We start from the raw sequence: 21,301 nt of genomic DNA on the forward strand, positions 1-21,301 counted from the left end.
TAAATACTAATGTACATATCAGTGAATGGTTTTCAAATATTCATAAAATATCTGGACTACAGGTTGTATTCTACCGCTCCTGACTGCTAAGGAACCTCCCTACAGAGGATGAGCCTTCCTTGTGACAAAGCTCCTTGTGTAGGGGGAATGTTAGCCGGATTGCCTCAAATTATTGATGATTTTAGGAGAATTATGATATTACACGAGGCAATAGGCAAATAAGGGAGCGAGCACCTATGTATACAGGGGTCCCACTTCTTCCAGACGCACCAGAAATAGACTCAAAGTCTGGCTTCAGTATAAAATGGTTTCATTTACTGAAGATATCTCACAAGCATACAATAATTCAAACACACTCACAATTACACAGTTCTAGGAAAATTAGAGAGAAGAGGATAACACATTCGCATTAGCAGGATAATCGTTGAGGGGCAATACTTTACCTGTCCTTGGCGGGATGAAGCGATCCTTAGGAAAAATAAGGGAGACTATGGGGTAATAGGGTCATGTCCTGAACTGGCAGCAACACATGGAGACTCTGGCTGCCCAACCAAGAGTCATGGAGTTAGGATGGGCATAGGAGAGAGAGAGCAAAAGAGAGAGCATGGTGGGTTGCCCTTTTTTATGAGGTGGCATGGGGGGTGGGCTAGGCTGGCCACACACCCTGGCACACCTCCTATTAACCCATCCCCAAAAACATACTGATTGGACCTGGGTTCAAAGGGGAAGGGTCTAAGGGTGGTGGTCAATATTCAGATCTAGTAAACCTGGGCAAGACAGTGGCACCTGGAGGGATGATGACTCATGCGGCCAGAGTCATTGTCATGGACATTCCTTGATTGTCTTATGGCGGCTGCTTCAGCTAGGTGAGGCTGGGTGAGGGAAGAGAATGTTGCCTGCGTGCATGGAAGGAAACTTTGCATGGAGTTTGAATCCTTTTTTTAGGTCTTCTGCCTTGGCATGGCATCTGTCTGGCTTTCAGTGCTTCATGTAGCTAGGGAACTGGTCCATCTTACAGCAGGTAAGAGGGTAGGTAATCTCTGAAACTATAGGCACATCATCTCACAGGAAGGCTTCCTTCTTCTGGGTGTGTGTGTCTTTAACTGGCATCATTTTTGGGTCACCACACAATTCAGTCCCTTTTGCACACTACTGGCATAGTCCAAGCTTTATCACTTATGAAACTATAAGTCCATAAGAGCTCTTTAGGCTCCTTGCAGGGCAACAGGAAAGCTCCATACTAAGCTCAGCAGAGTGGTAAGAAACCAGCTGTTTGGAACAAATGAAGCTGCTTTATACTGAATCAGACAATTGGTCAGTATTCACCACTTCCACTCAGAAGGGGTCTGAGGCCAAGGAAAGTGCTAGGAATGTGGTTATTCCATTACTGTCATGAATGCTTCAACCTTTTCATCAGTAACATAAGGAACATGGAAAACTGTCTGTGTGGATGCAGCCATTGTCTGCTCTAATTGGGAGCAACTGCCTATGGTCTCAGGGAGAGGTCTTTCACATTTTGTATCTAGTTCCAAACTATGCCATTGAGGATATGGTCAATAGATTCACAAAATGGTGTTGGCACAAATAGTGGGGATTACTCCACAAACCTGATTATCAGGAAAATATTAAATCTAATTTAAAAGTACACTGGGGGATTAAAACTGAGCTCTCAGTGGCCATTTTGGAGGTTGCCAGGCCTTCCAATCCTTGAATTCTTTAAAGCAAAGCAGTTGGGAGGAGGAAGTAGGGTGAACCTGCAGGCCAAAACAGCCCCAGAGGATTTGCCAAAGATTAGAGTTGCCAGCTCCAGATTGGGAATCCCTAGATGTTTGGGGAGAAGCCTGGGGAAGGTGGAGTTTGGAGAGGGGATGAAGCTCAGCAGAGATTAGGGCTGCCAAGTCCCCCCCAAAGGGCCCCCAATCCGCCGGTCTGGATCAGGCCAGTGGGGGGAACCCTGCCTCCAAAGTGCCGCGATGACGTCACACGGAAGTGACATCATCACGTTGGGCACATCACCTGCCGACGCTCTAGCAATCAGCCTGAAAGCTCTATGGTACCATAGAGTTTCCAGGCTGATTGATAGAGCGTCGGCTGGTGATGTACACAACGTGATGATATCACTTCCGGGTGACATCATCGCACCATGAATGTCCCAGAACAGGACAGACTCTCCCCGCTAAACCGGGTAAGTCACTTGGCAACCCTAGCAGAGATGTAATGCCATAGATTCCATACTCCAAAGCAGCCCTTTTCTCCAGGGGAGCTGATCTCTGTAGTTTGGAGATCAGTTGTAATTCCAGGAGAATTCCAGAGGCTGGCAGCCCTACCAGAGACAGTTCTTGCAGTCACCACTGGAAACTCACTGCCCATACAAATCAGCCCTGCCTGGCACTGGCAGCCACTATGCAACTCAGCCAGACTTTTCCTGGGGAGAGGCTGTTAGGGGAGGGATGGAGGGAAAGCTGAAAACAGGGAAGTGGGTTGGGCGATGGATGGGAGGAAGAGAAGGCAGCAGGAAAGGGGGAGAGGCTAGGGTGGCTGCCAGTGAAAGGAAAAGGAAATAGTGGGGGGGGGATACAGGAAAATGAAAGCCCCCCCCCAAGACCTTATGGTTTCCTTGCTTATTGTCTACTGATTTTTTAACTGGAGGTGCTAGGGACTGAACCAGGGACCTTCTGCAAGCAAAGACGATGCTGCACCACTGAGCCACAAACCCCATTTTATTCACAGAGGTCAGTTTTGATTAGCATTTTGATTCATTTTGGCTCTAATCACAGGCATCTGTAGCAACAGGATTTAACAGGGGATTGTTGTGGGGTTTTTGGACAGGGTTGAACTGGACCTTGCCTCTCCATCTCCCTCTAGCCAACGTTGTTCCTAACCCAAAGATTACAGGCAGCATCTGAATGCTGATCCGCCGCAGGAGACTTGGGGGCCAGCCCTTGTTCTCTGCTGTATCTCTGGCACTGCGCCTTCCCTCCCAGATTATGAGACGCCTGCACTGCTCCCTTTCAACAGCTAGCGGCTCATCCATTTTTTATGAACAGCAATCAATTATGTATGGAGAATGACAGATCAGTTAGACAGTTTATCTCCTGGGTGAAGTGTGGTGTTTTTAATACTAGATGTTTTCGAGATGATACTCTTGGCTCTTTCCACGCTGTCAGCCTTTTCATGGCATAATGCTATTATTTCGGCATTTGCGTGAAAAGCGGGGAAATGCAGCGTATCTGATCTGGATGTTAGAGAGCAAAACTGCATGGGTTTCACCTTGATTGGAGAAGCAAGAAACGGGGAGACCCCGCGTACCTGCAAAATGCAGCTGGAATTGTTTCAGAATGGAAGGGATGGCACTTTGTCACCTAAAGCTACAACATCTTCACTCAAGTGGGACACTATGCAGGCATAAGCATTGAACACGGACATGACTGGACCAGGTCAAAGGTCCCCCAGTCCAGCATTTTGCTTCCAGACATGGACCGGCCCTCTAGGGAGCTCACAAGCAGAGCATGGAGGTGAGGACTGTCTCCCATCGTTTCTCCCCAGCAACTGCTGTTCAGATTTATACTTGCCTGTGTACATGGAGGTTTCATTTAGCTATCATGCCTAGTAGCTGTTGACCTATCCTCCATGAATCTCTTGCATTCTTTTTCAAAAGCTGCTTTGTGGCAGTGAAAAAACTAAATTACACACTGGATGGCCCTTTGTCTCCCCAGCAACTGCTGTTCAGATTTATACTTGCCTGTGTACATGGGGGTTTCATTTAGCTGTCATGCCTAGTAGCTGTTGACCTGTCCTCCATGAATCTCTTGCATTCTTTTTCAAAAGCTGCTTTGTGGCAGTGAAAAAACTAAATCATACACTGGATGGCCCTTTGCTTTGTCTTTGTCTGAATTTATTGCCCAGTTGACTTTATTGGGAGACTCCAAGTTCTAGTATTACAAGAAATACAATCCTTAGTAGCTCCTTAGTAATCTTTTCCCACCTAAACTCAGGGACCCCAAACTGAAATCACTGTGGGTTTTTCTCTGGCGGTCGGCCCTGGAATGTGGATTGTGGATACAGAGATCCTGCTGCTAATTCTATCACCAGTCTTGTCTTTCTCCTCTTCATGTTTCAAGTGGGCTGTTTGCCTTTTAAAAATTACTTTAAGTGCCACTTGTACAATTAAGGAATCAAGACTTTCTTCAGGTTCTTTTATCAAAAGCAATTTTTAAAATATTGAAAAGTGCCCCATGGAGGGGCCAGGATTTACACATGAGGAGGAGGAGGAGATGCCTTTTATACCTTGGGTTTCTGTACCCTAAGGAGTCTCAAAGTGGCTTACAAACTCCTTCCCTTCCTCTCCCCACCACAGGCACCTTGTGAAGTAGGTGGGGCTGAGAGAGTTCTGAGAGAACTGTGACTGGCCCAAGGTCACCCAGCAAGCTTCATGTGGAGGAGTGGGGAATCAAACTCGATCCCCCAGATTGGAATCCACCACTCTTAACTGCTATGCTGGTTTAGTGATGTGCACAACCAGCTCTGGCAGCAAACCATCCAAATTGGTTTTCTTAGCTAGGATTCTGTCTCTTTGGCAGGATCACTATGAGTGTATTCCCAGGGCACACACAGCTAGCAATTCAGACCAGCGAACTAGCCCTACGTATAAGTTAATACAGGGAGGAGAGGGGAACCAGACCAGCTCCTGCCTCTTGCTAAGAGGCTCCTTTGCTTGTCTGGCTGTTTTTTCCTGGTTTCCTTTTTTGACCTGGTGTTGGATCACAGGCAGAATCCCTGTCTCTCTAAGATCCTGAAACCACTGTCCCAAGCAGAGTCAGATGCTTTCAAATCCATTGGCTTAGAAGGGTGTAACTCTGTTTAGGGATGCACTGTGAAGCTCCTAGTTAATTGTTCTAGTGATTCTGATCTTTAAATGCCCTTTTGTTTGCAGTTTAACTTGAAATGTGTTCAAGAGCCAGGATTTTGGACTGTTTGAAATCTCTTTACCCCTCTCCCACACAGTTTGAACTGGCATCCTCAATAGTGCTGACCCTTCAGCTGCTTTGAACCACAGAATGTGCAATTGTAGAGGATCCTCCTGGGTCAAAAAAAAAGAAGAAGAAGGAAGAGGAAAACCAGCAACTGTCAAACCATTTTATAAGTGGGGAAGAGTATGTGGATGTCCAGGGCTCCCTCCAACCCCAGGGGCTTTGCATGGGGCCTGCAGGAGAATTTCACATTTTATTATCACATCTCTACTACTTTCTCCCATGCAGTGCTTATACAAACCAAAAGATATTTAACTAGCTCTTCCCCGGGGTAAACTGCAAATAAATTTTGGCAGGGCCCTTTCCTTATGTATCACTCAATTAACAATAAACTGGCTTCCACCACCACCACCACCACCCCCAGCAGATTATGAAAGCAGTAAAATCAGGGTACTTGCAAACAGTCAGGGTTTCCACCTACCCATGAGACTCCCCAAATTTGCAGATAAACACCTGAAGCTTTCTTATACTGAGTCAGACCATCAGCCTATGAAGGGCAGCATTGCCTACGCTGACGGGCAGCAGCCTTCCAGGGTCTCGGGCTGAGGTCTTTCACATCACCATCTTGGTAGAAGCGATATAGCCAGTTTGGTGTAGTGGTTAAGTGTGCGGAATCTAATCTGGGAGAACCGGGTTTGATTCCCCACTCCTCCACTTGCACCTGCTGATGTGACCTTGGGTCAGTCACAAGCTCTGGCACAGCTGTTCCTGAAAGAGCAGTTTGTGTCAGAGTTCTCTCAGCCCCACGCACCTCACAGGGTGTCTGTTGTGGGGAGGGGAAGGGAAAGGAGTTTGTAAGCTGCTCTGAGACTCCAAGTGAAGGGCGGGGTATAAATCCAATCTCTTCTTCTTCTTCTATAAGTGAATCTACAAAACCAGCAGCAAAACTGGAGTGAGTAACTGAGGTGCATCACGGGAGGAGTCTGACAGAGCCTTGGTTACTATTCATGCTGGGCAGGAGAAGGCTGAAGAACCCTCAGCTGGTGTCTTGGCGTGAGAAGAAGAGGGAGTCAATGCTAGGGCTTGCCAACCTCCAGCTTGGGCCTGGAGATCTGAAATTACAACTGATCTCCAGGCTACAGAGATCAACTTCCCTAGAGAAAACGGCAGTTTTAAAGGATTGACTCTGTGGCATTATATTCCTCCTCAGGTTTTCGCCCCCCCCCCTCCAGGAATTTCCCAACCCAGAACTGGCAACCCTCGCTCATATCCCTTGCTCAGTTCAAAAAATGGCCCCTGTTGCAAATGAATTGCCCACCAGGTCTTGAGAGGGTGCGCAGTCTTTTGCCTCCTCCAGCTCTGCAGCTTCCTGTGCTTCTCTGGAGCTGGTGTCAGTCATGGCAAGGAAGGCAGACGGAATTGATTGACAGACAGTTCTCAATTTCTGTCCTCTCTCCAGCCACCACAAACCACCTTCCAACGAAGGGCTATGAAATGAGTGAGTTTATTGGAGAAAATAAACTACCAGTGAAAGATGATGATAAAAAAGAAACAGAAATCACAACTGGAAAGGAGTGCTTTTAAAAATGATTAAACTACAGTAGTGAAGAAAATAAGCCCACTCTGACTACATCTGACGCTTAAAAAAAAAACAACCTCTGACTACATCTGACGCTTAAAAAAAACCCCAACAAACCTCTTTGCAACATTGCTGGGGGAATGAAGGCTGTAAAAGCAGAGAGCGATGAAGCCAAAGATAAAAAGGACCAGATAGATACGTAATAGGTTGAGTAGCCAGCTGATCAGAAAAAACCCAGTTTCTCCTGTGCCTATAAAAGAAGGCTGAATTGTAGAAATCAGCTGGTGACGCTTTTCACAATAAGGGCATAAACCTGATCACTTGCTAATTTCTGCATACAAAGCTGCACAGATATTTAGCCTGGCACTAGTGTCTTATTAGAGGTTTTAAAATATGAATTTGTATAGTTTAAACCTTCCTCCCCTTCCAAAGCCATTTCAGGCTGGGCCCAGATCCTTCCAGAAAAAATGCATGTCACAGGTAGAAATGAGCAACAAACATCCCTGAAGGAAGTTACAGAAGTAAGTACTTTGAAAGGAGAACCATAGACACAGGTGGCCAGTTAATACCGGAAGCCTTCTTAGCTCAGGAGTAGATTGCAAACATTCTGATTGCTACAGGCTGAAAACATCTCAGGAAACCATCACAGAATTCTTGAAATGGATTTCTGAGGCGACAAATAAATGCATGTTATAAGTCTTCTAAATGTCAGGTGAAAAGAGGGATGTCCCCATGATGTCTGTGTCATCTAGATTAGGCCTGAGGCTAAGGGTGAGGTGGTGGAGGAGAACATAAGAGAAGCCAATGTTGGATCAGGCCATTGGCCCATCTAGTCCAACACTCTGTGTTACACAGTGGCCAGAAATACCAGGTGCCATTAGGAGATCCAGCAGTGGGGCCAGGACACTAGAAGCCCTCCCACTGTTGCCCCCCCCCAAGCACCAAGCATACAGAGCATCACTTGCCCCAGCCTGTGAGTTCCTATCTATACCTCGTGGCTAATAGCCACTGATGGACCTCTGCTCCATATGTTTATCCAGTTCCCTCTTGAAGCTGTCCATGCTTGTCGCTGCCGCCACCTCCTGTGGCAGTGAATTCCATGTGATAATCACTCTTTAGGTGAAGAAGTACTTCCTTTTATCTGTTCTAACCCGACCGCTCAGCAATTTCATGGAGTGCCCACGAATTCTTGTATTGTGAGAAAGGGAGAAAAGGACTTCTTTCTCGACCTGCTCTATCCTATGCATAATCTTATAAACCTCGATCATGTCACCCCTCAGCTGTTGTTTCTCCAAGCTACAGAGCCCCAAGCGCTTTAAGCTTTCCTCATAGGGAAAGTGTTCCAACCCTTTTATCATTCTAGTTGTCCTTTTCTGCACTTTTTCCAATGCTATAATATCCTTTTTGAGGTGTGGTGATGATGTTAATTATTTGGTGATGTTACCTTTTTACATCTTCAGTGTACAGAAAGATTGTTAAACATCCTTTTTAGGCTAAGACTGATTGCTTGTCAGACTCTCCTCATTTGCGATTCAGGACCAGGGGCTCTTCCGAAACACTGCAACCAGATTGCATAAAAAGGCCGGAATGATAGCCAGCAGCTGTGGATCTGTTTCAGCTGCTCTTCATTTTGACAGTTGTTGACAGTTAAACTTTATAGTTTGCTGCAGCTCAAGGAAAAGAAATGACCCCTCTCTTGGTCATTTTGGGGTCCTTTCAGCACAAACAATACAGACATTTTACTAGGCTGCAAAGCAGTTGGGAAAACTTTTTCTCCAGAATATTGTTCTGATCTCTGCAGCCTGAGGATATTCTGTGGCTACTGGGACAATGTGTCACAAGCTGTCCCAGCAGGGTATGGGGGTGTGGTGGGCCTTGTACACAATCATGTTAGATCGACAGTACAGAATTTGCTACATAAGAAACTGAACTCCACTGTTTATTGTCTGTCAAAACTGATTTTAAGAGGGGCTCTCTTTGTGACCTTTTCCTCAAACTGCCACCACTCGGACGTCAAGCAAAGTAATCTTTTTCTCGATTGAATATTCTTTATTGAATGTTCTAGAAAGGCAGGCCAAATTCCTGCAGGAGTCAAATCCAGCCAGGAAGTCTGTCAGTTTTAATCGCTCTCCCTGTCTTCAGTGCTTTCTTAATCTGACCACAGCTGAAGAATCTCTGTTGGCTCTTAACAGTGGGCCATGTTGCTCATCCTGATATAGGTTGATCACCCTCCATCCAGATGGCCTTGGGGAAGGTCTCAGAGGGTCTCTGACATTGAAAGCCATAGCCTCTTCTTAACCCTCATCATCTGGTAGACAGAAATCTAACAGCTTAAGACATGTTGACTGTGCATTTGACTTTTATTGTATTTCTGATAGTGATAGCTGGCCCTCCCCTGCAAATCAAAACACCCACCTGGGGTGGGGGTGGCATTCAGGGCTAGCATATAACTTTCTTCAAGCCCAGAGATTCATGCAATATATATTTAAATTTAAGGTTAAATCCACTCAAAATATAGTAGATTCAGAGATGCGCGGGGGGACGGGGGACACCAGCCATGATGCTGTATACAAAAACACTTTAAGAATTGGGATCATTCAGAGTGAGTTTGGGTGGGGGGAAAACAGGGTAATTTGGAGGTTGGACACAGGGAGTGAAATAGAATTTGAACAAGAGGGGGAGAAAGCAGGGGCAGGTGTCCTTATATGTGCATATGTGTGAGAGACAGAGATTTCCAGATCTCTCTCCCACACACACACACCATGATTCCTTGTGGGTTCTCAGCTTGTTCCCTCTGATTGCAAACTTATGTATGTACTTCTGGTATTGTGTTTTTGTGCTGATTGATGACCATACTGAACAATTTATTTGATTGCAAACTTCAAGTTTTAGTGCCTATCATGAAAGCAACAACAACAAAAAAAGGTTTAGGTTTTTGCATAGCTGGAGGACTACGTAAGCGTACCAAAAAAATGACCTTTTAAATTAAAGACTGAACATGCTCATCACCCGCTGAAACTTTTGAGCAGAAGAGAGTCCATTAAAGGAGGAGGGGGCAGCGAGATGCGCAAGGATACTGGGCTGCTTAAGCCCTTAAGAGCATCAAGTATCCTGAAAGGGAAGATTTGATTGTGTGTTAGGGAGAAATTTCCCGTTTGTTTACCTCCCTTCTATTCTTGCAGTACTTTGCAAGATCCAAGTGGTGGTGACGAATATGATAGTATTCAGAAAATATCCTCACATTTGAGAGAATGGGTATGGATTTGCAGCACTGAGAGCTGCCCACTTGTGAACCAGCAACAGAAGCCGCTAATAGGGGAAGGGTTGCCAGCAGGTGGGGGCTGGAGAGCTCCTGATTTTACAACTGATCTCCAGACTCACAGAGATCAGTTCCCATGGAGAAAAGGGCTGCTCTGGAGGGTGGACTGTATGGCATCGTACCATGCTGGTGTCCCGCCCCTCCCCAAATCCTGCCCTCTCCAGGCTCCACCCCTCAAATCTCTAGATCTCTCCCAACCCAGAGCTGGCAAGGCAGCCCTAATGGTAGGCAACATATTCTTGGCTTGATGTGGAATGGGCGTGAGTGGGAAGATTTATTTTCAGATCACAGTCAGCATTGTCTCCTCTCAGTGGCAGTGACTCGCCAGCATTTCAGGTTGAGAGGTCTTTCATAGTGCGTGCTCTGTCATATCCTTTTATAACTGGAGATGCTGAGGATTGGACCTGGGACCTTGTGCATGCAAAGCAGTTGCTTTACCGCTGAACCACAGCCCCTCCTCTGATAAAGGTCTTCAAGGAGGGCTACCTAGCCCTCTGTGGCTCACACTTGAGGTACAAACAGTGGATCATGAGTAGAACTGTCATCCATGGGTTTGGAAATTCCTGTATATTTAGGGGCCAAGCCAGAGGAAGACGGATTTTGGGGAGGGAGCGCAGCAAGAGAATCCCACCTTCTGAGACTGTCATTTTCTCTCAGGCAACTGCTCTCTATAGTCTGGAGGTCAAGTGTGATTCTGGAAGAACTTCAACCCCCACCAGGAGGGTGACAACCCTAAGCATGAGAGCTAAGGAGTAGTGCCAAATGATACAGGGATGAGCCTTGGTGGAATGGGGAATGGCCTTGTATTGCCCAGGAGACGTATAGGTTGTGCATGGCTTGTCTCCCCCACCCAGAGGCTCCGGAGAGCAAGGAGGCGGTGGTCTCCAGGCCCCACCGGGAGGTTGGCATCTGCGCCTTGCCTAGGGCGCAGAAACACCTCGGGCTGGCCCTGTGTCTAAGCTAGGTCACTTTGAATGGTTGGTGAAGTACAAATAGCAAAAGTTCTCAAGACAAGCAAAGAATTGTGGCTGCTCAGACCGAGATTATACTGCTTCTCCTAGGGACCCTGAAAAGGCACCCCAAACCTACAAGTTAGAGCCCCTGGTCTTCAAGATCCTCTCCACCTCTTTCCATGCAAGTCCACAAGGATATCGCCTAGGGCGCAGAAACACATCGGGCCGGCCCTGTGTCTAAGCTGAGTCACTTTGGATGATGGATGGAGTACAAATAGCAAAAGTTCTCAAGACAAGCAAAGAAATAGCTACCTCTTGATTGTGGCTGCTCAGACTGAGATTATACTGCTTCTCCTGGGGACCCTGAAAAGGCACCCCAAACCTACAAGTTAGAGCCCCTGGTCTTCAAGATCCTCTCCACCTCTTTCCATGCAAGTCCACAAGGATATCCCAGGATAAGCAAAATGAAAGAATGGCACATGTTGCTAACAGGAAGGGTATGTGAAGCAGTCAGAGTTCTCTGAAGGGAAAGGGATCTGTGAACATCATCCTTCCCACTGAGAAAAAACTCTCTCCAGAGGCCTGTCCATTTCAGCACATGATTCAAACGCTCATTAAATTATTCCTCCATTATGTTCTTTCAAGTACTGCACTTAATTATTAGCATAAGCATTCAGTGCCTATAATTACCAGCTACATTTCTTTTTAACGGTGCCAATCAAGACCATGGCACACCGGAGGATTGCTGTCAGTCTCAGGATGATAAAATAATACACTTTGGGGATCAGCTGGTGTGGCAATGAAGAATGAGGAAAGTAGCATGAGTATCTCGGAATCAACAGGTTTCTCAAACTGAGGGGATTGCTGCCAGTATTCCCTCTAAGCTGACCTAGTGTGAGCAGTTTTTTAGCCTCCAGCTCACACATTTTTGTCTTAGCTCAGGAAGGATGGCTCCAGAGCAAACTAATTTATGCAATAGCCAAATCGCCCGCTCACAACTTTAATGTCAGTAACTCACAAAGTATTTTTTTTTTTTGCTCACAAGACTTAGAGGGAGCATTGATTCTTGCAGTCCCCTGCCTACAGCATCACCATGCACTGTGAATGAGCTGTAGTTATGGAGGGGCCTCCAACCTCCTCTTTTGAGTTCCAGAAATCAGATTGAGCACCTCCACCCCACACATGACTGTTGTTAAGAATAAGGGGGAGGAGGATGTTATTTGGGGGGGGGGTATAGTAAGCCCTCACAGCTTAGAGGGAGCATTGATTCCTGCAGTCCCCTGCCTAAAGCATCACCATGCACTGTGAACAAGCTGTAGTTATGCAGGGGCCTCGAACCTCCTCTTTTGAGTTCCAGAAATCAGATTGAGCACCTCCACCCCACACAGGACTGTTGTTATGAGTAACGGGGAGGAGGATGTTATTTGGGGGGGGGGATATAGTAAGCCCTTTTGGGTCCCCATTGGGGAGCAAAGGGAAGTGCACTGAAGTTCCATATTTCCCCCATTAGCCCATCTAGCTCTGTCCACCCCAGATTTCTTCTGCTTCGTGGTAGATTATTCAAAAGCTTTATCACCCTCATTATTCTTAAATGATCCTAAATCAAACAATCCTTTTGTAACTGTGAGCCTTGAAGGGTACGCTGAAAATGTTTTAAGGGTAACTTAATTAGTAATTTGTGATTTAAGTAATGCAAACCCATCTTATCCTAAAATAAGTGTTCTAATTCAGCTTCTGACACTTTAAAAAGTCATAAATAATATAAACACTTGTGATTTGCAAGGGTGTTCTAGATGTTTCAATTGGTTTTGAAGACATCACCAGTTCTCTTCTCATTTCTTTGATCCTCCTCCCAAAATATGGCAGCCCCCTCTATCAAGCAAGGCTGGCTACAATCCTAATTCCAAAGGGCCCCATATAGAGGAATTTCCTGGTAGACTGTGCCCTTTTCTTGTTACATTTGCATTTGTTGGGTGCAGACTGTGCACCAGGGCCCCTGATCTGAAAGCACCCTCCAGATCTATATCTATGTATAGAGGACTGTTGTGTACTACACATTTTCTCCATATCATGATTTATGGTGCCTTTACAGAGGCTTGTGGCATTGGGAGTCATCAGGAAACTGGGTTTCAGGGAGTAGCCAGTTGTGTTTTTATCTCAAGGAGTCAAGAGCAAGCTGGGACAAAAAAATTGCTAGAAATTAGGGGTGCCAGCCTCCAGGTGGGGCCTGGAGATCCCCCACTTTTACAACTGATCTCCACCTGGCAGAGATCAGCTCCCCTGGAGAAAATGGCTGCTTTGAAGGGTGGACTCTATGGTATTGCACCATGCTGAGGTCCCTCCCCTCCCCAAACCCCACCCTCTCCTGGCTTCACCCCAGGTGTCTCCAGGTATTTTCCAACTCAGAGTTGGCAACCCTAGTAGAAATAGATATGGGGTTTATTATTTTTTGTGTATTCTACCAGGAGTTGTCTTAGGCACTGGACAACTGGGGCAGTGGCCCCCACACTAGGCTGCACTAGCCCCCACAACCACTGGTCCCTGCAGCTTCCATTCTTGCTCACCACCAAACCTCTCTTGTGGGACAGAATGGGATCATTGCATGCACACATAACACCCTAGCTAAAATTAACCATCAGTGCAAAAGCAAAAGCATGATTTCAATTCCAGCACATCCTGTTCACTGCTCAGGAGAACTTTCTGGCAGATTGTAGGCAGCAACTGGAAACAGTTAAGAGCATCACGAGCTAATAAGAGTCTCCTCACGCAGCTTGTACTTACAAAGGAAAAAGGCCTTGGCGGTCCAGCTGCAGAGCCTCTTGGCTGAGAGCGCGGGTTAAAATAATTTAAATAATACATACTCCATAAAATCAACACAGGCCCTGAGACACCAGTGATGGGCATCTAATCCACAGCGGCATTTTAGGAATAGCTGGAAAGGTGCTCCAGTTAGGGAAGCCATTGCCTGACTTGAAAAAATTGCCTACCATCATGATCAAAGGTGCTTTGTAAAACAGCTGGCAAGCCTTGGCTTTCAGGGGGAGGCATGGACCACTTTGCCATTAAGCGGATGTTTGCCCAGGGCTCCTGACGCTGGAGAATTGACTCAATTATCAGAAGAAAAAATGTCTTTGGAGCCAGAGCTGGGACGGATGGCATGTGGACTTTCAATCAGGCTGTCAGAGAGTTGCTTAGCATGAGTTATTAAATGCTTTAGGCTTGCTCGGCTTTCCACGGGTTTGCAGAAATGTTGTTCTGGCTCGATACTCCTTTGGATGCCATGTTGTGCAACAAAAGGGTTGTGCAACTCTGGCTCCCCCTTTTAAAATAATTAATTCTTCACTGGAAGAAAAATTCTGATATATAAACAATGGCAACCGAGGAAAACAGACTTCAGACACTGAGGATGGGGGTAAAACCAGGGGTCATTTTGTAGAAAAAGAGGTGCAGGAGCTCATTAGCATAACTTATTTGCATATGCCACCACCACCACCCCCCGACATCACCGGAAGTGTGTCAGAAGGCAACACCCACCGCTCAGGCTCCAGTGGACTGTTTTTGATTGCTAGCCACTGGGGGGGGGGAACGTGCAGATCTGCCCTCGCAGAGGAGGGAGAGCTTGTACCTGAATAAAACTTGGTCTTAAAGGTGCCACTGGACTGTTTTGGGCCGGGGGGGCGGGGGGGCTCTGCAACTTACCTGGCTGCTTCTTGCTCTGACTGAGGGCTGCTGGGAGCAGTGGGTAGGGCTTGTTGCATGTGCCCACCTCCTGGGCTCTTTACTGCCAGAGCTCTGCTCCTGTGCGCTCCTGCAGGAAATGACCCCTGGGTAAAACATAAATGAAATAAAAACTTACTAATATCGAAGGTTACAAATACATGGTGAGTTTTGATGCATAATATAGGTAGCAGCAGAATAGTTATGACTCATAAAACTCTAGTTGTTTTTGGTGGTAGGATATATATTTAAATATTTATATCCCATTTTTGTCCCCACAGGGACCCAAAGCAACCTCCAGCAACAGAAATAGCTACACAATATAAGTAAATTAATAAATAAAGGAAACAGCAACCTGTCTTTCAGTGTATTCCTGGATACAGTGGCTGGCACATTTGAAGGCACAGGCTGCAAGTCAGAGGTTAAGAACCGGCGTTCTTTGGCTCTTGCCCAAGGGCTTACACCTCTGGCCATCTAGGGCTGCCAGCTCTGAGTTGGGAAATACCTGGAGATTTTGGGGGTGGAGACTGAGGAGGGGAGGGACTTCAATGGGGTGCAACGTCATAGACTCCACCTTGCAAAGTGGCCATTGTCTCCAGGTGAACTGCTCTCTGTCACCTGAAGGTCAACTGTCATCCCAGGAACTCTCCAGCCACTGCCTACCTGGTGGTTATTACTGCAATGGAAGGACCACAGTGTAGAAATACTAAAGCACCATGTACAGTTAATTGTATATTAAGATTGAAATAAACATGTAACTTATATAAACAATATTTACATTGTCCTGTCGATGGCTTGGAACATCGACAGGACAATTTCACCCTAATGAAATGATCGATACCATCTTCAGAGACCATCTTGTTGTATGGAGCACTTGATTTGTTTTTGTTGTGTCTTAATCGTTTTTACTGTTTTATACTGTTTTTCTGTATGGGCTTGTGCCCCCGTGTAAGCCACCCTGAGCCCGTTCGCAGGGAGGGCAGGGTAAAAATGCAATAAATAAATAATACATTAATAATAATAATAAAAAAATATTTGTACTGTGTCAGTTGCTGTAAAGGTACAATACATCTACATAATATGAACAAAACTCATGCACGATATTTCAAGAGATTAACACTTCAAAGAGTTGTCGGGTTCACAACGTGAAGCTTGCAAGACTATGGGGAGCCAGTAAGAAGAATCCCGTTTCTGTTGTGCGCCTTCATCAGGCCTTACCACCTCAATTTTTTGTGAATCAGAATTTTTGTGGAAGCATCGTATAAGGGCAAAATTAGCTCTGTATTTCTCAAGACTTAGAACATATAGTTGAAAGAGGGAATTGCCGGTGGGGTTTCAAAACGTGGTGACAGCCTACAGATATTCACAGGTGGCTATTTTCTCCAGGTGAACTGATCTCTGTTGCCTGAAGATCACTTGTAACTCCAGGAGGTTGGCAACCCTACCATGCCCGACACTTATGTCTACAGACAGGAAGGAGGGGAAAAACACAGCTGAGATGGTCTGTAGCTGCAAAATGTTCCCCAACAACAATTCCCTCCCTTCCCTGTCCCCCCCTTCAAGAGACATTAGGAATTTGCCTTTGAGGTAGAAATATACCCCATAATGCAATGTGTTTCTCACAGATTTGTTTGATGGAGAGGGGGAAAGCTTCCACCTTCATATCATGTCCAATGGTGGAAGGAAAGATCTCTGTCAGGTACGGCTGGGCTTGTCCTCCTTGCCCTACCCTTCTTCCTCTAGTCACACCCATTTAGCATCAGCCCCTCCTACCTGTAGCCAAGTTTCTTCTTTAACCGATTTTATTTGAGATGTTTATGCCCCACCTCTCAAGCCTAGGTGGAGGAAAGCCAGAAACATCTCTTTTCTTTGGTGGAGAGATGCTTTGTCAAAGGGGCAAATGGGCATCAGGAAGCACATCTGGGCACCACATCGGGGATCACTAAGGGGGATGTATCAGCACCCCTCTTGTAAAGCTGGACGGAATAGTGGGGAGGGAGCCTTCTTGTGGGCCAGCCAGGGTTGGAGGGGGGTTGTGCTCTGCCTGTGAGAGGAATGGGATTGTTAAAGTGTGGGATCCAGATATCGCCCCCCCCAAAATGCTGTTTCTTCCAAACAAGAAATCTCTAATATGTCCTCTGTAAGAGAGACGGTGGAGCTTGCAAGCCTGGGGATTTCTTGGTTTCTTTTCCTGACAAACAAATTGGAGTTTATCAGGATTTAGCTTGAGATTTGCTGGAGTTACTGCTATTGTAATCCATCATGCACATTTAAGACTACAAGCATGGACGGCTTCAAAAGGGAATTAGATAAGCATATGGAGCAGAGGTCCATCAGTGGGTATTAGCCACAAGGTATAGATAGGGGCTCTGGGGCAAGTGATGCTCTGTCTTCTTTGTGCTTGAGGGGGGTCAACAGTGGGAGGGCTTCTAATGTCCTGGCCCCACTGGTGGACCTCCTGATGGCACTGGTATTTCCGGCCACTGTGTGACACAGAGTGTTGGACTGGATGGGCCTTTGGCCTGATCCAACATTGGCGTCTCTTATGTTCTTATGTTCTTATGTTAAGATGGAGTGCAGGGAAATCTTTATCATCATCATTCGTAGCAGGATTTCCAACCTCCAGGTGGGACCTTGAGATCTCCCAGAATTGCAACTGATCTCCAGGCTACAGAGATCAGTTCGGGGGGGGGGGGGGAAGCCTGCTTTGGAGGGTGAATTCTGCAGCATTACACTTCACTGAGGTCCCTCACCAAAACCCACCCTCCCCAGGATCCCCCTCGAAATCTTCAGGAATTTCCCATCCTGTAGTTGGCAATTCTATTTATTAGTGACTATTAACACTCCCCCCCCCCCCCCCAAAAGTACATTTGGATCTGCTTATCACTAAGGACAAGAAGTAGTAGGAGAGGGGAAGAACATGACTGGCACTGGAAACAGGCTTGCAACTGCCTTTCCCAAAAGCAGAGCTTGCCTCATTCAATATCCAATTAATGATACTGAAAATAGCGCAAGCAATTTTGTTTTTTTTTTTAAATTACCATTCTCACTTGCTGTACACATCTCAGGTGCTAATAGGACATGGTAACCAGACAGAGAACACTCTGCATTGTGTCAACGTGTATACATTCGTTCATCATAAAATATGCTTCATTAGGCTGCCAAAGTCTAAAGACTAGCAAAGTTCTCTTCGCAGCTGGCACGGCTGGAAGCAATAAAAATTATGCAAGCAGTTTTTGAGAATGCATGTTTTTACAAGCATAATAAATTGTTCATGGATTGCATCGGACCCAGGGAAAGCAGAGGCACACAGGGTTCAAAGCAGCCTGTATTAACTTACAAGCCCTGCATGTCAGAGCTTCTGTTAATTGTGATAAATTTCTGCTTCCTCATCTGAGAAGGTGACATTTCATGGCAGATAAGTCCAAGAAATTGTCTGGAACAGGAAAGAGTTCCCTGTTTTTTAAGTGATTTTCTATAACGAACAAAATGCCAGGATGAAGGGGGATGATTAGATATTTAGTTGTACTTTGCAAATCTTTGCTGCCTTATACAGATTCTGCTCAAGATTCTGATGATGGGCAGTCATGGTATTGGTGACAGACTGCTTGCAAACAATCTATATATCTAATAGCGGGCACCCCCTGTGTGCGGATATGTCGCGAGTATCACGGGTCCCACTTCTTGTACCCTCTAAGTCTGAAAAAAAATCTTAGCATTCAGAACAGGATTGTGAATGTTTTGTGCATGCATTTAGGTGTAATTCCCCCACCCCATTCAACTATGAGATTCCCCCTCTACACTGAAGTGGTGCAATCCAGGAACGGGGTGGTTACCACTTCATCTGCTGTCAGTGGGAAACAGGCCCACCTTGGTAACACTGCAGTAAAAAGATATGTTCACCTCTGGCTACCAGTTGGCTGTGACAACAAGCAGGTTCACATAAAGAAAGTTTGTAAAAGGAACACAGCTGGAAAAGATGAAGGAGGTCACCCATAAGGCAGTAAGAGACCTGAGATCTAGGATTCTGAGGGAAGGAGGTAGGATTATGGGCAATTTTCTTATGGAACCCATGATTTCTGCTAGAGGGGGTGAAGGTCAGACTAGTTCAGATGGCTTTCCAATGAATTTACAGTGTTGTACTGGGAACTAGGCTGAAAAGTACTCGGAAACGTAGAGTGATTCAGCAAGGTACTTTATTAGATCAGGAACAAGACAAGGACCCCCGGCACGCAGGCCGGTATATATGCGAGGAGGAGACTGGCGGAGGGGGAAGAAGAGGGGAAGAGATTGGTGGGCCCCGTGGCTGGAAGCCTCTCAGGCCACCACCGAAGCCAGAGAGGGGGAGGGGGCTGGCGCACGTGGCAATACGGATACATTACATAGGCAAAATAAATATCAGCGTGATATAATCAAGGGCTGGGTGGTTTACACATTCATGAACATAGCTGGTGACTGGCAACTGAATGTGTGAACTGACTCCATTGTAAAAATTCTGTTTGAAGTGATAAGGTTGCCAGCCTCCAGGCAGGACCTGGAGGTCTCCTGGAATCTACAGCTATTCTCCAGACAACAGAGATCATTTCCCCTGAAGAAAATGACGACTTTGGAGGGTGGACTGTGTGGGCATCACATCCCCATCGATATCTCTCCCCTCCCCAAACTCCACCTTTTCCAGGATCCACCCCCAAGTTTCCAGAAATTTCCCAAGCCTAGATCTGGAAGTTCTATGTGCAGGTATTAATTTAAACTTCAGTGGCCCATTCTGTTCACCCTCACAAGTTAATTCATCACTGCTTGTTGCATGAAGAAGTGTGAGCCATGACTCACAAAAGCTCATCCCCTACCACAAATTTTGTTAGTCTTTAAGGTGCTACTGGACTCTTACGCTTTTCTACTTCTACAGACAGACTAAACACGGCCACCCATCTTGATCTTACTTGTTGCAGTCATCAGTCATCAAATTATGTATGTGTGAACCAATCTCGGGTAAGAACAGAATACTTAACCCCTCCTTCCCTGTTAAAACCAAGGCAAGGGCATCTCTTTCTTTGCCACCCTCACCATCCCTTTGGTCTTGGAGCCTTGTATTCTGTACCTTGCCCACTGATGACACAAGAAAGTTAGATTTTGTCATCATCCCTCAAGATTTTCTGACCGCCTTATCTATCAAGATGAGTCTTCCCATAGTTCTCTATTTTCCTAATTAAAAACTAATTAAAAACTGCTGGTGTCTTCTTAATGGAGACTGGTGGATTCCAACTGCAACAGGAGCGGAAATCATTGCAGCACACAGTGAAAAGGATTTTTCCCTCATGCTCTGGAATGGCTCCACCATGAATTCAGCCCATCTCGATGTAGTCATGGTTGAGTGGAACTGTTCCCGCTCACTGTTGGATTAACTCATCAGCACAGAGAACAGCGTTTGATTTAATTTGAAAGTCTACAAAATTATATTTCTCTGCTGATTTTCCAGGTGGCAGGATTAGTTGTGGAGCTTTTAGTTTCCCCCCAATTCCTTCTAACTTAATTTGACAGCAATGGCTTTTAGTACACGGCGCTATTCGATGGGTACTGTGTCTCAGATAATGAAAATGTCAGGGAAATGGCACGGCATAATTGGGGGAGCTTGTTTTCTTCTATCCAGAATGTACTTGATTGGACAATGCCAGGGAATCAAATTTGCTGTATACACACGTTGGAGAGGCTGTTGGAATGCACCAGCCGAGCAGCACTTCGGGATCAGCAAAAGAATCCTGATTATTTCCTTAAACAGTTCTGCCAAAAAGTGGTGTCTCGTATTGGGGACATTTATCTACAAAAGTGGTTATCTGATTTTGGCAAAGATGGGATTTTCCAAATGGTTAGTTTGCATCTTACCCCATGTGCATTGCTTCCCATTCTAAGTGCAGACTGGCTAGCTATTGCACTTGGCCCTGGACTGTTGTTCACAGACCAGGCAATTTCACCATTGGCTTAACTGTGTGACATCTTGCATGAGAAGTTCCCACTTTCTTTCATTTCTGCTCACGTGCAATAGCTGGTTGAAGGTCTGTGTCTCGCCATAATAACTACAAATATATAACTTTCACTTTCGGAACTGGAAATCATGGGATATTTGTTTCAGCCCTAGTACTTAGTTAAAATGATACATTTATTGCATAGCTCAAAATACTTCAGGCAACAGGTGGATTGGGCCTGCTTATACAGCCTAAATTGGCATCTTAGCTACTTTTTCACAGTCAAAAATATTCTCGATTAAACTACTTATTAGTATTCCATCCAGTTCCATTAGATAGTCTTACATTCTTAATTGGTGATGGTCTCATGGACCTAATAAATTCATCGTATAATGTCAAAATAGTAGTAGCATCTTGTACTGCAATGATCCTTCTTTATGTCCCACCATTGGCTCACTGTTCTATATATGTTGTATTTCTTGTTTGAATATATGAGACCATTTCAATCGGCCATAATTTCAACAGAGGCCACAGGTCCCATTGGTCCACAGTACAATAACACTTCCAAAGCCCATAGATGGAATATAAGTAGTGGCACCACTTCCCCCCCCCCGGCTCCGAAGCGAGGCCCAAGGAGGTAAGTTCCCCCCCCCCATCCTGGCGGTTCCTCCCCCGTCTCCTCCCCCCCCCCGCTCGATCTCCCCGCGGCGGCGGCGAGACCAGTCCTCCCCCCCGCCCGGCTCTGAGGCGGCGGCAGTGGCAAGGCCGGTCTTTCCCCCCCCCCGGCCCGACACCGAGGCGGC

The sequence above is a fragment of the Gekko japonicus genome, unplaced genomic scaffold (genome assembly GCF_001447785.1).
Source record: "Gekko japonicus isolate JY-2015 unplaced genomic scaffold, Gekko_japonicus_V1.1 scaffold9, whole genome shotgun sequence".
In the NCBI taxonomy this organism is placed as follows: Eukaryota; Metazoa; Chordata; class Lepidosauria; order Squamata; family Gekkonidae; genus Gekko; species Gekko japonicus.